The sequence below is a fragment of the Gastrolobium bilobum genome, unplaced genomic scaffold (assembly GCF_033153095.1).
Source record: "Gastrolobium bilobum isolate Gb01-03AN ecotype WA unplaced genomic scaffold, APGP_CSIRO_Gbil_v1 utg53787, whole genome shotgun sequence".
Taxonomy (NCBI): Eukaryota; Viridiplantae; Streptophyta; class Magnoliopsida; order Fabales; family Fabaceae; genus Gastrolobium; species Gastrolobium bilobum.
The window spans coordinates 119,815-131,031 of NW_026895466.1; the positions used below are offsets into that span (position 1 = coordinate 119,815).

The 11,217-nt window shown below is 38.8% G+C and overlaps 1 long non-coding RNA gene across 1 annotated transcript; it reads left to right on the forward strand.

Moving 5' to 3' along the window:
• The first annotated feature begins 7,772 nt into the window (after nt 1-7,772).
• Nucleotides 7,773-9,743, forward strand: LOC133313225 (uncharacterized). Its single transcript, XR_009751791.1, has 4 exons — nt 7,773-8,051; nt 8,796-8,870; nt 8,955-9,020; nt 9,593-9,743. It is a non-coding gene; the product is annotated as an uncharacterized LOC133313225 (long non-coding RNA).
• The last annotated feature ends 1,474 nt before the right edge of the window (nt 9,744-11,217 follow it).

The following is an 11,217-nucleotide window of genomic DNA, read 5'->3' on the forward strand; positions in this document are numbered from 1 at the left end:
CTATTAAATATAAAAAAATTTCGGATCATCACTTTCCTTTCCACATGGTGTGGTTGTGGTGGTGGCGGCGACGGCGACGGCAGTCCGGTAGTGGTGGTGGCAGTGACGCGGTGAAGATAGTGGTGGTGGTTGTGACGGCAGTGGATGCGACGATGGCGGTGGTAATGGTGGCAGCGAAGGTGGTAGTGGTGGGGATGGTGGTAACGGCAGTGATTGCGACAATGGTGATGGGTATGGTGGCGGCAACAATGGTAGTAGTGGTGGTGGTGGTTGTAAAGGCATCATGGTGGTGGTGGCAGTGGCGATGACGGTGGTGGTAGGTGACAGTGGTGGTGGCGATGGTGGTAGTGGTGGTGGTGACGGTAATAGTTGTGACGATGGTGGTGGTGGCAACAGCGACAACGGTGGTGGTGACGATAGTGGCTGCGGCAATAGTAGTGGTGGTTGGTGACGTAGTGGTGATGGTAATGGTGGCGTCGTGGTGGTGGTAGTGATGGCGATAGGGGTGGTGGCAGTGGCGTGTGATGGCGATGGTGGTGGTGATGGTAGTGGTTGCGATGTTGATGGCGGTAGTGGTGATGGTGGTGGTGACAGTGATAGTGGTGGTGGTGGCGGCGATGGCAGTAGTTGTGGTGGTGGTGATGGTGGAAGTTGTGGTGGTGATAGGTGGAGGTGGTGGCGGCGACGGCGGTATTTGTGGTGGTGATAGGTGGAGGAGGTGGTGGCATCGTGGTGGTGAGGGGTTGTGACAACGACACTAGTGGTACAGTGGTGGAGGGTGATTGAGAGGGATAAGTGTTTCTCATTTTGTGCCCGGGAACAAAAAAGCAGAAATTTTTTGATTCTGTTTTTTGTTCCCCAGCACAAAAATTAAACCGGTTCATCCCGGGAACAAAAAAATAAAACGATTTTACCAAACAAGTTTCCTATCCAACTCTGTTCCTGGGAACAGAAATTAAAAAAGAATTGATTCCGAGAAGGTTGTCATGCGCACCCTTAGTAACTTGCATGCGTTTGTATGAGTGGTAATTGATTGGGAATGTCCTCTGTGTAGGCATTTCTGTTGTGAAACGAGCTCAGAATATAAATTGCATTGGAGCTTCGTGGAGAGGATTTTACAGGTAACCTCTATGTACTGGGGCTTGATCCCTTTATGTGTTCCACCATGCCCGTTGAGGGTGATGGTAGGAAATGTATATAAGTAATGTAGGATAACATGTTCATGCATATAATATGTGTGTTGGTACATAGGATGTATCGTGTCTCTGGCCAGTAAACAGTTTGCCTTCGGGCGTTACGGACTTCCACTGGATAGGTCTCCGAGAGGGAGTTCCAGTTGACCTAGGGTCGTGGTGTGTGATCCGGATAGGAGCACACTAGGAAGTCTCTGGTGGATATGGATGGAGGGTGCCTTGGTTGATGTTCTGGGAACACGCCTTGGTTGAGACCCGTAGGCTTATATGCCGAGCCAATAGGTTGGACGTTGCGTGGTATTAACATCGACCATTCTAGCTTCGCCGTATTTTATATCCCTATGCTCCCCGATCTCTAAATCCCTTGCTTTATCCCGTTTTCAAGATGTTATTTTATGTTATTTATATGCATGAAGTGAGCCATTGGGCAGAGTATTCTCCAGAACCTCTGGGTTACTGAGATATATTCGTATATCTCACCCCGTCTTGGGGACTTTATTTCATGAAGTAGCAGTGGTGTGGGAGCGGCGGGCAAGAAGCCCGTAGGATGATTAGCTGGAGGGTTATGTATTTTGCATTTTGGTGGCCATTGGGCCTAGGTTAGACTTAGGGCATGAACATTGCATATGGAATGCAGGATGATAATTATTGTCATATTTGTTCATGTCATTTAGCCTAAGTCTAGTTACAGATTTCATTTTAAGGTTTATTCATTATGTTGTATTTGAAGATTATGAATTGTAAAGTGTAATATTTCATTTGGAAGTTGTAATTTGTACATGAATGCTTGATGTAATATGGAAGCATGTAATATGATGAAAGGGCAATAGGCCTATTCTAGGATTGATTTATGCTTTATGATGTAAAGAATACATGCAAATGGATTATGGTGATTGAAATATGTTAAGTTTGGAAAATAAGCAAAGTAATGGAAATTGTGTAAATTGATATAAACTGTGATGGCTTGTAAGAGCCCCAAGGCATTGCTGGTCCTTGTGCGTGCCACCCAATGATTATTAGGTACAATTTGAGGTCTTAGATCACTTTGCAAATTTGGGAATTTTTGTAAAAACAAAGGAAACTCTGGCGAGTTTTCTAGAAATTGGCATAATTTAGGTGAACTCTGGGAGAGCATATCTCCCTCCACAAAGGTCCGATAGGGACGTTACATACTCCGTTTTGAAGCTTGAGATGTCCTCTATCTCGTGTCAAAAGATGGGATTTTCCTGGGTTGAGAGTAGGCCTGTAGAAGGCGGGGAACACATACTGCCCATTTGGTTACTGCACATGTGGCAGTTCTGGACCGATTTTAGGAAATTTATTCCCACTTCTTTTCTTGGTCAAATTAGGTGGATGATATTTCAAATTGAAGCTTGAGGTGTATAGTTTGTTGTATAAAAATTTGAGAGCAAGTGGCTGAGTGGATTTTCCAGAATAATTGATTGAGTGAAGGATGTTTAGAGTTATTTTGGGGTTGGCTGGCAGATTTGCTTGTCCAACTTCAAACGGCGATATCCGGAGCAAACGATAACTTTATGACTCATGTGATAGCTTTTTAGAAAGGTAATTGAGTCTAGAATAACATACTAAAAGATGGGAGTTTTTTTGTATGCGGTTTGTCCGCAGAAAATTTAAGACCGAACCATGTTCGGAAGGGTAGAAAACGTAAAAGTAAGATTTATGCTAAGTGGGTTTATGGGAACCCCTTAGTGACTTGAGGGAAGTAAAATATGTTATAAAATTAGTTTAAATAATTATTCCGCAAGGAGTTTACAGTTACGGTCACTGCTTTTATTATTACGCTTTTTATTGTTTTAAATACTCGCGTAATAAACGAAAAAAGTTTACTCGCATTTTTATAAATGAATTGCTGCGATTGTAACTGCGCTTAATATCATAATTAATGTTAACAATACAGGTGTACAACAGGATGTTACACATTGTATGAGCTCAATATTGTATAATCTCTCAAAATTACGTGACTCTTATACAAATCATCTTGACATGCTTTTCTAACAAAGAAAAATAAGCTAAATATGCTAATTGTTATAGTCCTTTTTATAAGAGCCAAGAATGTGCATGAAGCAATTTTTTGAATCAAATTGGTTTTTATTTATGAAATTCATGCATAATAGTCAATAGGGTTTGGAAAATGATTTAAACATGCTTATTCCATGTTTTGAACATGTTTTAGCCTTATAAATATCTTTCTAAGAGTCAATTATTGTTCCTATAATGTTAAGAACCATTTGAAAGTGAAACAAAGAGTAAACAAAATGTATTTTTTATAATTTTCTACCTGTTGTCGAGGGAGGATTCAAATCCCTCTTGAAAGGAATTAAATTCCTTGTTCCCAGAAGCAAGGATTCAAATCCCTTACAAAAATGATTCGAATTCTACTAGCCAGTAAGCCTACAATGGCTATAAACGGTCATAAACAACTAGTTTTGGAAAAAAATCACTATAAACACATTCCTTATGTCTCCAAATAAGTTTGATCATCATTGTTATTTGTTACACATCTTAAGGATAATTTGTGAGCTTTTACACTATCATTTGCATATTCTTTTATATCTTTCAAAGATTAAGCATATTTGAGCTTATGTTTTGAAAATTCATACACTCATAGTGCTTCAACTTGTATTATCCACACCTTGAGAGTGTAAATCCTTATTCAAATCATTCTTGATTGTATTCTTAAGTTAAAGGGTAGTGAGATCCTAAGACATTGAGAAGTAGCCCATTGCCTAGGAAAATTTAGGGAACGGTAGTAAGGTATCCAAGCACTCGAAAAATTGGAGATTGTTGTAAAGTCACCAAGGACCCATAAAGCTTGGAGATTGTAGTGGTTTGTCAAGTATCAGTAAAGCTTGATTGATAGTAAAAGAATTGATTGTTCGACTTCAGTCTAAACGTACATGTGGTGGTGACTGAACTAGGATATATTGTGTTTGCAATTCTCTAAATTCTAAACTCTTAATTTCTAACACTTTAATGTTTCTTCTATATCTTGTATCTGCTAATATAGGTTCTATGATTACGATACATTATAAGTTATGGATTGTATTAATGTATTGATTAGCTTTTCGTATTTCAAAGTTTGCTTGAAATGATAATTTAGAAACAAGAATGAGGCTTTTAAAATTTTTTGTAATACACAATTCACCTCCCTCTTGAGTATGGAAGCCACATTCCTAACAATTTGTATTTTGTAAGGGTTAGTTAATACCGTATGTTTATTTAATTGTTTGTATTTGGATATTCTATAATAAAGTTAATTTTAGTAAGACTTACATTCCAACTCTTCTATATAGTATACATATATGACAAGAGTTCAAAATATGTAGGTAATGTTCCTTGGTTAATAACATTATGCCTACCTATCGATGGAGCATGGCAGTGATAACTACCTTGGTAAGGCGTTGGCAAGAATTCCTAGAGGACCTACATCTTCCACTCATTTTTTTAACAACAATTAAGTAGACAAAACAATAAACCCAGAAAGGGAAGACCTTTCAGGACAATCAATTCAAAATACGAAGGTAGAGGAAGAAGAGAAGAATCTAAGGATAGACAAACAGAAAATAAGGTAAGGAATAATACCTTAGTAAGAAAGCAAGGAGCTTGGAGAAAAGTTTTCATAGTCACCAATTGAGACGCTTAAAGAAGTGCACAGAGGACAAGCGTAAAGTGGCCCTTACTATAGAAGAAAAATGCTGCAACAAGAAGGTCAATGGGGGAAATTAAAGCAAAAGAGGATAAGAACTCAAAAGCATCAAGAAAAAAGGGTAAAAGGAAAGGTTGAAACTTTGAAACTCTAAAGAATGGAAGAAGTTTAAACACTAGAAGATGAGAGGGTGCACAAAAGAGAGGACCAAAAAACCAAGGGAGAACGTGGAAAAGTTGAACAAAGCTAAGGGGCAAATTAGTAAAATAAGGCAAGGGCAAGGAAGTCCTTTCTAACATTCCTAAAAGTTGTTGTAACTGTCATGTAGCAACATCATTACAGACACATCCTTTCGGTGCGCACGAACCACTCACTAAGCACCACATGGCCACATCTTAGAGAAAAAGTCATTTTTGCCTCAATTGAAAAGATACGGTAGAAAAGCATAGAATGGAAAGTACACACTAGGCTTGGCTTCCTGGATAACCAATCTGAGCATACATTTAACTATAGTTCGGTGGACGCGCATCCAAATTCAGAAAGTGATAAGAATAATATCCTCCCAACACAAGCATAACATCCCCAGGCCGGAACACTCTTTAGACACCTTAGCATTCTGGCTTCGCAGACTAACAAGCTAAGGGCTTCTATTTTGGATTGGTCATATGACCTTGCCTAGCAACCCCAAAAAGCAACCCAACAAGGCCCCAATCACTTAGCACATGGAGTATATGACTCCCCAATACATTTGCCCTCTCACACTTTCCACGCACACATGATCTTTACATGTTAGTGCGACCTCTAAGGATGAAACAATTATGGCAACACCCTTCCCTTGCTAAGAATGAATCTTTCTTATCCTACAAATAGAGGAATCATCCTCAGCAAATAGATCATCTTCTCCATTATATAAGCTTGTTGTTATTCTGCCAAATTCCTACCATTAGAGGTGGCAAAGCGGGCCCCAGCCCGCCATCAGCCTCCCTTGCCCCGCCTTTGAAGGTGGGCTAGATATCTCAGCCCGCCAAGCCCATGATATTTTACACTAGAATTTAAAAAAAAAAAAATCAGCCCGGGTGGGCTGGCGGGCAGCGGGTTTGAAAAACTCAGCCTGCCCCGCCCCGTTTGGTGGGCGGGGCGGGCCGGCCCGGCGAGTTGGGCCCATTTTGCCAGCTCTACCTACCATTGTCATAACCAAACCTAAAACACCTCACCCATTCAATCTCAGCTAAAACAATGACTCTCAAGAATTTTGGCCCATACCACTGTCTCCTTTATCATCGTCAGATCAATATAGTTCACTTACTCAAGAAACAAATTTCCTTTTCTACTTTTTGACTAGCAAATGCCCCTAATTAGATTTCGAAAAAATAACCTTACAAATGGTTGGCTCGAACTTTAAGCTATGGAAAAATTGGAAATAAATTCAAAATCAAATTACATTCTAAAAGTGTAACAACGAGCAGTAAGAAAACTAAATTATGAAATATAGGTGGGTAGAACGAACTTGGCTTGATTGAAAAGATAAAGAAATGTGTAGGTTCTAGAGGTGGTAAAAGGTGTCATGATCCACAGGTTGACTTGTAATATGACATGTCAAAATGTGAGTCATGTCAACCCGTGGGATAAAATAGGTCATGTACGAATTTAGGTAAATGATATAAATTATTATCACGTCGTGTTATGGATTGACCCACGTGTTAACCCATAATTTTTATTTTGTCAAAAAAATAAAAAAGATAAATTTTTTGATGATTTTGACATATGCTGTTACGGGTCACGGGTCAACCTGCATGTTTTATTCAAGTTTTTTTTTTTGAAAATATCAAAATTTTCAATTTTTATGAGTCAAATCATATGACTTGCGGCTTGTGGCTTGTCGAGTCTGGGTTTTAATTTTTAAACTATTATTAAAAACATGTCATGATTGGACAATTAGAAACACAAATCCGACCGACATATTTTGCAACCCCTAAATTAGGCCTTTTGACCCTAGTACAATGTTTATTAAAATGAATTACCGGAATAATTTCACGGTGGAATGACATACCAAAATAATGCATGACGACGCGACAGGTGTGTGAACGTTTTTAGACGCGGCTTCTTTGCAAACGCTTTTCCTGCAACCCGTGTAGATGGAACGTGATAGAAGGACAACCGCGTCTCAGTGTGTCTGCTGCAGCTCTGACGCGGTCCTGGCCCAGCCACGTCCCAGTGTGTCAGCCACCAAAAAATCCAATTGAAAATGAACTCCCTATTTGGCTTTGGCTTTTCCTACTAATTAAGAAACCCAACTGAAACCAACACTTATGCTTTCTAGCAACAACAACAACAACAACCACACCACTTGTCAGGAAGTAGTCTTCCATATATAAACAAAATTTTGAAACCTGGCAAGCATGCAAGCGATGGCTGAGACAGGTTTTATAACACCTCACATTTCTAAGTCTAAATATTAAAATATTAAATGAGAATTAAAGAGAAGGATTAGTGAAAATCCTGAGTATAAGGCCAAAATACAAAGAAAGGGCAAAACAGTAATTAGCCATGCACACAACCCTAGGAAGATAAAATTGAGTAGAAGGTCTCAGATGATAAAAAGAACCCTGGAAATGGATTCAGAACGAAAAATCGAGTGGATAGGCAAATTTGGGAAAAATCGATGAATAGTGATTTTTCCAGTGTAAAAATGCTGCGGTATAATTGTACCGATAAGCGTGAAATTTTTATCAGTATTTTTAGGAAACAAAAATATGACATGAACGAGAAAAATACATAGGTAAGGAATTTGTGGTTGAAATTAGTGATTGATTAAAGTTAAATCGCGTGTAGGACCCACCTATGGCTTAAGTGACTTAAAAGTCACATTTACATGACATATTCTCTCTCCTCTTCTCCTTTCTTCCCCGTGGATCAGCCTCCCCCTTCCATTTTCGTTTTTTTTATTTGTTTTGTTTGATTTCTTCATAACTTCATCAATTCTTAACCGAATCGGACGATTCTTGTCTTGAAATTCGATGGAAATCACCATCCGAACCCGTTCCACCGATTAGTTTCCCTTGAAACCCTCTCTATGGTGAGAAAAGAGCCATATACAGCCACAAAATTCTTAGGATTTTTGTGATTTTGGAGTTGATTTCTTGAGCCATTGCTTGTGGAGTTCTAGGAGGAGTCTTGTGACGTAATTGTGGGTAAGTTTCAACACCCCTCATGGATTGATTTGAAGATTTATTTTCGAATTTGTTTATGAACCCTAAAGAGGGCTTGTTTGATTTGTGATGTTAGAGAGCTCAAATAAAAAATGTGTATTAGATGATAATGTCTTAGAATGATGTGTTAGAGCTAGAAATGCCATGAAAAATTATTGGTGAAAAATATGGTTTTGTAACTTAGAAAATTTTGAGGATGTCATGACTTTGAATTTTGAAAATGTGTTAGGATTGTATTGGTGAGTTGTTGTATGATTATATGTTGATATAATGGGATTGTATGAGGTGTGGAATGGTTAAAATTGGGTGAAAATTCCTTGGAACGGATTAGGTGCAATTCGGCCTTTAAAGGGAAATTAAGGAATGGATGTTGTTGGAAATTATTTGAGTGATGTATGATGTGCTAAATGGTACTTAGATGTTGTGTGGTGGTTTAAAGGTTGTAGAATCAATGAAAAATGATTGAAGATGTTAATTGCCATAAAGGATCCTAGAGTAAAATATTAGGCAAAACATTGTTTAAAAGACGTAAAGTGAAAAATGGCACTTGGTATGGCCTTTTGGCAACCTGTGGAAGTATAATAAAATGAGAAAGAAAATTTAGAAAAATAATTTGTGAAATAAGCGTTAAGAGGCCGAACCTACAAGGTGTAGGAGTGAAATTTGACGTTTTTCGTATTTTGATGGAATTGCCGTGTGCTGACTATTCGTACATGGTTACTGTAGGTTGTCGTACGTCAATTTGAACACCGAACCGTGAGTCGGTGGATTGCCCTTGGTCCTGGACCAAGTGGGATTGAGGTAAGTGGTTGAATCATGCTTGTATTGTTGTAAATTGCATGCATTCGTATGAGTTTTGAGTAATTGGGAACGTCCTATGTGTAGGCGTTCTGTTGAGTAACAAACTTGGAACTTAAGCTGCTGTGGAGCTAAGTGGAGTAACATATTGAGGTAACCTCTTGGTACTGGGGCTTGTTCCCCTTTTCTGTTCCACCTTGCCAGTTGATGGCAACGGTAGGAAGTGTGTATGAATAGTATAGAACACATGAGCATGCATGCATTATTGCTATGGGTACTTATGTATCGAGTCTCTGGCCAGTAGACAGTTTTATTAGCCTTCGGGCAGTTTCGGACTTCCGCTGGATAGGTCTCCAGGAGGGAGTTCCAGTTGACTGCGTGTCATGGTGTGTGATCCGGGTAGGAGCACACTAGGAATGTCTTTGGCATTTTGGATGGTTTGGGCATCATGGTTGTGGTTTCTGTGAACACACCTTGGATGATACCCATAGGCTTATATATGCCCAGGGCGTACGTGGAATTGGGGTTACCATCCCGTATCGTCGTAGTTTGTATCTTTATATTCCTCATTTCTCTAAATCCCTTGTTTTATCCTGTTTTCAAAGTTGTTGTTTTATTCTATTGATATGCATCGAAGTGAACCATTGGGTGGAGTTTTCTCCAGAACCTCTTGGTTACTGAGATATATTCGTATATCTCACCCCGTCTCGGGGCATTTATTTCAGGAGGTAGCAGTGGAGCCGGAGCAGCGGGCAAGAGGCCCGCAGAGTGAGCAGTGGAGTGCTTCATAATTTGCATTTTGTTGGCCGTGTGGCCTAGGCTAGACTTAGGGCATGAACATCTCATATGTATGTGGGATGAGCTTCATTAGCATATTTGTTCATGTCATTTTGCCTAAGTCTAGTAGTTATGTATTTGGTTATGTTGTCATTTGAATTTAAGTTGTAATATTGGAAGAATGTAAGTTTAAGTTTAAGTTTCAAGTTGTAAGATGTAAAGCAATATTGTAATCGTATTGATGCATGACTATTTATGATGGAAGGGCCTTAGGCCTATTTTAGGGTATGATTACATGTATGATGAAAATATGCATGAAAAAGGTATTAGTGATTGCAACTACTTAATGATGATTAATATGAACTATATGCCTAATAACTATAAACTGGATTGGGTTGTAAGTGCCTCAAGGCGTTGTTGGTCCTTGTGTGTGCCACCCATTGGATTATTACTGTATTATCATGTGATTATTAGGTACATTTGAGGTTTAAATGATTTTTACAAATTTGGGATTATTGGAAAAACAAAGGAAACTCTGGCGAATTTTCTGTAGAATTGGCAGATTTTAGGCGAACTTCGAGAGAGCATATCTCCCTCCATAGAGGTCCAATAGGGACGTTCCATACGTCATTTTGAAGGTTGAGATGTCCTCTACCTTGTGTCAAAATTTGAGGAAAATCTGGGTTGATCTTCGGCCTGAAAAAAATGGAGAAACACGGACTGCTCATGTGCCACTGCACCTGAGGCAGATTCTGGACCGGATTTGGGAAATTAATTCCCGCTTCGTTTCTCAGTCAAATTAAGCGTGTGATATATAAAAATGAAGTTTGAGATGTCTAGTTTGTAGGATAAAAATGTGAGAGCAAATGGATGAGTGGATTGAGTGCAGTAATTCGAGTAATGTGTGTGGTTTGGGGCTGTTTTTGGGGTTGTTTGGCTATTTGCTTATCCAACTTCTAACGACGATAATCGGAGCAAATGAGCTCCGAATTGAGCGTATGATAGCTTGTTGAAAAGGGAATTAAGTAAGACAAAGATATAATCTGATAAGAGAGTTTGGTTGCGAACGGTGTGGTCGCAGAAAAATTAAGGGTGAAACATGTCCGAATTGGTAAAAACGTAAAGATTGGAAATTGGCTAAGTAGGTTTATGGGAACCCCTTAGTAACTTATGATAAGTAATGTAAGTTATAAAAAATATTTTAAATAAGTCTTCCGCAAGAGTTTACGGTTACGGTCACAGCTTTTAATTATTACGCTTTTTATGTGTTAAATGCTCGCGTAATAATCAGAAAAAGTTTATTCGCATTTTTATAAATAAATTGCTGTGATTGTAACTGCGCTTAATATCATAATTAATGTTAACAATACCGGTGTACAACGGGCTGTTACAGGTTTCAAAATTTTATATCCGTAGTAGAAGCAACATGAGTTTGTGACCAATTTGTTGCTTTCTGGTTCTGTCTAATGCCTCTGTTGTATTCTAGTTTTGAGTGCAGTAGATTATTAATTATTATCCGCAGATCTAAATATAATGGTTTCATTCTAGTTTCTCTCTCATTTTATTTTCTCTC